General features: G+C 41.8%; 1 pseudogene; it reads right to left on the bottom strand.

Moving 5' to 3' along the window:
• Positions 1-417: 417 nt before the first annotated feature.
• On the bottom strand, positions 418-1,336 carry LOC114700711 (annotated as a pseudogene).
• Between the last annotated feature and the right edge of the window lie 2,947 nt (positions 1,337-4,283).

Below are 4,283 nucleotides of genomic sequence, written 5' to 3'. Positions count from 1 at the left end.
CACAGTGGGAGTGTCATTGTACTTCACAACAGCACCAAGAACAAGAGCCATGAGGGCAGAGAAGCACAGGACATACATCAGAGTAGGTCTTTCGGGCTGTCTCTCAACCACTGCTAGTAGTCTATTGTGGGGGTATCTTTGTGGATTTCTGTGGACCTCTCTAGCACTTTGCTTCTTCTATTCTCATGTGGTTTTCATTTATCATAATCTTTTATTCCTTGTTCTCCTCACTGTTTTTAATCCATCTGGATCTCCCACTCCCCTAAGCTCTCTTTCCCTCGACCCTTGCACTTCATTATCTCCACTCACATCCCATGTTGTTCATGTAGTTCTAATACATTTCTCTGTCATTGGGCGATCCCTGTGTCTTTCTTTCTTTCTTTTTTTTTTTTTTTTTTTACACATGAAGTTGTTTAATTAGTTTGTTAGCAATTTAGAAACCAGTTTGTGAGGATACATCCCGTTTGTCAGAGAGAACTGAGATCGAGGTAGCCCTGGAGCTGAGGAACAGCTTTGATCTTTGGCAAAATCTGCGAGTCCACAGCTTTTCTGATCAGTTTTTCGCTGCTCTGTAATCTCGTATTTCTCCTTCTCAGTGTCGAAGATCTACCCTCCTGGTGCCTGGGCTTGTGCAGCTGCTTCTTCTTGAAGTAAGCGTCAGTCAGGTGTTTGGTGATTTAACCTTACTGATGTCAACTTTTGTAGAGGTGGCGATGACAAATTTCTGGTGTGTTCTTCGCAGAGGAACTCTGTTGAGGGCAAGAGTTCAGTCACAAGTAGCAAGCCACTGGCCAGCTGCTTCAGGAAAACACTTCTTGCCTCTGTGGCACCCTGTGAGGATGATCCAGACGGTCCCAGGAGTGATGCTGGCCCGAAGCCTTCTCACGTGCTGACTGAAGGGCTTTTTGCCATGGCTCAGCAGCTTCCAAGGCACATCTTCAGTAGGATAATTCCTGGGCATTTTTCGAAGCTTCACCACCCGGGTACCGCCGTTCTTGTCACCACCAACCGGTTTTGTGACAGTAGCAAGGACCTTCTCCCTTTTCTTCTTCTTTTCAACCTTGGTTTTGGCAGCTGAGTACTTTCTTTTGTGCAAGGCCTTTCTGGAATACATAGCAGATCAGGAGTACCTGCCGATCCTCTAACCAAGACAGGGTTCCGGCTGCAGTGGGGCTTCCCCTTCTTGGTCTTTTTAACATAGGGTCACCCTTTTTTGGCGGTACCGGTACTGGCACCGGCACCGGCACCGACACCAGTGGGAGGGGCATCACACAGCCTTCTTGGCCGCAGATTTCTTCTCTTTTGTGTCAGGCTTTTTGCCCTTTTCACCCGTCATCTTGCAAGATGGGAAAGAGACCCTCTGTCTTTCTTAGAGTCCTGTTTTCTAGGTAGCCTCCCTGGAGTTGTGAGTAGCAGTCTAATCATTTGTTTTACATCTAGTATCCTCCTATGAGTGAGTACATACCATGTTTGTCTTTCTGAGTCTGGGTTACCTCACTCAGGATGATTTTTTTAGATGCATCTATTTGCCTGCAAACCTCATGATGCTATTGTTTTTCTCTGCTGAGAAGTATTCCAGTGTGTATATGTACCACATTTTATTTATCAGTCTTCAGTTGAACAGCATCTAGGTTGGTTTCCAGGTTCTGGCTATTACAAACAATGCTGATATGAAATAGCTGAGCAAGTGCCCTTGGGTATGATTGAGCATTCCTTGGGTATATGCCCAAGAGTCTGGGTCTTGGGGGAGATAGATTCCAAAATTTTCTAAGAAAGTGCCATATTGATTTCAAAAGTGTCTGTACAAGCTTGCATTCCCACCAGCAGTGGAGGAGAGTACCCCTTGCTCCACATCCTCACCAGCATAATCTGTCTACAGTGTTTTGATCTTAGCCATTCTGATGGATATAAGGTGGTATTCTCAGAGTCATTTTGATTTGCATTTCCCTGATGATTAGGGATGTTGAACAATTCCTTAAAAGTCTTTCAGCCATTTGAGCTTCCTCTGTTGAGAATTATCTGTTTAGTTCTATAGCCCATGTCTTAATTGAACTGCTGAGCATTTTGATGTCTAATTTCTTGAGTTCTTTATTATTCTGGTATCCACTCTGTCAGATGTGGGTTGGTGAAGACCTTTTCCCATTCTGTAGGCTGTCACTTTGTCTTGTTGACCATGACCTTAGCTCTACAAAGCTTCTCAGTTTCAAGAGGTCCCATTGATTGATTGTTTCTCTCAGTGTGTGTGCTACTGGTGTTATATTTAGGAAGTGATCTCCTACGTCAATGTGTTCAAGACTACTTCCTACTTTCTCTTCTATCAGATTCAGAGTAAGTGGATTTATGTTGAAGTCTTTGATCTACTTGGACTTAAGTTTTGTGCACGGTGACAAATATGGATCTATTTGCAGCCTTCTATGCAGTCACATCCAGTTATGCCAGCACTATTTGTTGAAGATGCTTTCTTTTGCATTGTACAGTTTTGGCTTCTTTGTCAAAATTATATAGGTGTGCGGATTAATACAAGGGTCTTCATTTCGATTCCATTATTGCACATGTCAGTTTTTATGACAGTACCAAGCTGTTTTTATTACTGTAGCTCTATAGTAAAGCTTGAGGTCAGGAATCCTGATGCTCCAGAGGTTGTTTTATTTTACAGGATTCTTTTGACTATCCTGGGTTGTAGCTAGAGTTTTCCTGCTTTGCCCACAGTCAGGACAAATCTTTGTCACCCGCCAGTCCCACAGCCGCTCACACCCAACCAAGTAAACACAGAGACTTATTTTGCTTACAAACTGTATGGCCGTGGCAGGCTTCTTGTTAACTGTTCTTATAGCTTAAATTAATCCATTTCCATAAATCTATACCTTGCCACGTGGCTGGTGGCTTACCGGTGTCTTCACATGCTGCTGCTCATGGCTGTGGCTGGCAGTGTCTCCCTACCTCAGCCTTCCGCTTTTCAGAATTCTCCTCTCCTTGTCCCACCTACTTCCTGCCTGGCCACTGGCCAATCAGTGTTTTATTTATTGACCAATCAGAGCAATTTGACATACAGACCATTCCACAGCACTGGGTTTTTTGTTTTTCCATATGAAGTTAAGTATTATTCTTTCCAGGTCTGTGAAAATTGTGTTGGTATTTTGATGGGGATTGCATTGAATCTGTAGATTGCTTTTGGTAAGATTGCCATTTTTACTATGTTAATCTGCCTATCCATAGCATGGGAGATCTTTCCATTTTCTGACATCTTCAATTTCTTTTTTCAGGGACTTAAAGTTCTTGTCATATAGGTCCTTCACTTGCTTGTTAGTGTTACCCAAGGTATTTTATCATTTTGGCTATTGTAAAGTGATGTATCTCTGATTTCCTTCTCAGCTCTTTGTCAGTATATAGGAGGGCTACTGATTTTTTTAGTTGATCTTGTATCCTGCTATGTTGCTGAAGGTGTTTATAAGCTTTATCAGTTCCTTGGTGGAATCTTTGGGTCACTGTATACTATCATGTCATCTGCAAATAGGGAAAGCTTGACTTCTTCCTTTCCAATTTGTATCCCCTTAATCTCCTTATGTTGTCTTATTGCTCTGGCTAGAACTTCAAGTACTATATTGAATAAGTATGGGGAGAGACAGCCTTGCCTCGTTCCTGATTTTAGTGGAATTGCTTTGAGTTTTCTCATTTAATTTGATGTTGGCTGTTGGCTTGCTGTAAATTGCCTTTATTTTATTTAGGTATGTTCCTGTATTCCTGATCTCCAAGACCTTTTATCATGAAGGGGTTTGGATTTTGTCAAATGCCTTTTCTGCATCTAGTGAGATGATCATGTGGTTTTTTTCTTTGAGTTTGTTTATATGGTGTATTACATTGATGGACTTTCGTATGTTGAACCACCCTTGCATCCCTGGGATGAAGCCTACTTGATCATGGTGGATAATTGTTCTGATGTGTTCTTGGAGTCTGTTTGCCAGTATTTTATTGAGTATTTTTGCATCAATGTTCATGAGGGAGATCGGTCTGTAGTTCTCTTTCTTTGTTGCATCCTTGTTTGGTTTAGGAATCAGGGTAATTGTAGCCTCATAGAAGGAGTTTGGTAATGTTCCTTCTGTTTCTATTATGTGGAACAATTTAGAGAGTATTGGTATTAACTCTTCTTTGAAGATCTGGTAGAATTCTGCGCTGAAACCATCTGGTCCTGGGCTTTTTTTGGTTGGGAGACTTTTAATGACTGTTTCTATTTCCTTAGGGGTTATTGGACTATTTAAATAGTTTATCTGGTATTTAACTTAGGT

Source organism: Peromyscus leucopus, unplaced genomic scaffold (genome assembly GCF_004664715.2).
Source record: "Peromyscus leucopus breed LL Stock unplaced genomic scaffold, UCI_PerLeu_2.1 scaffold_492, whole genome shotgun sequence".
NCBI classification, from domain to species: Eukaryota; Metazoa; Chordata; class Mammalia; order Rodentia; family Cricetidae; genus Peromyscus; species Peromyscus leucopus.
The sequence above is the reverse complement of the archived record's forward strand: the minus strand, read 5'-3'. Positions and strand labels throughout refer to the sequence as shown.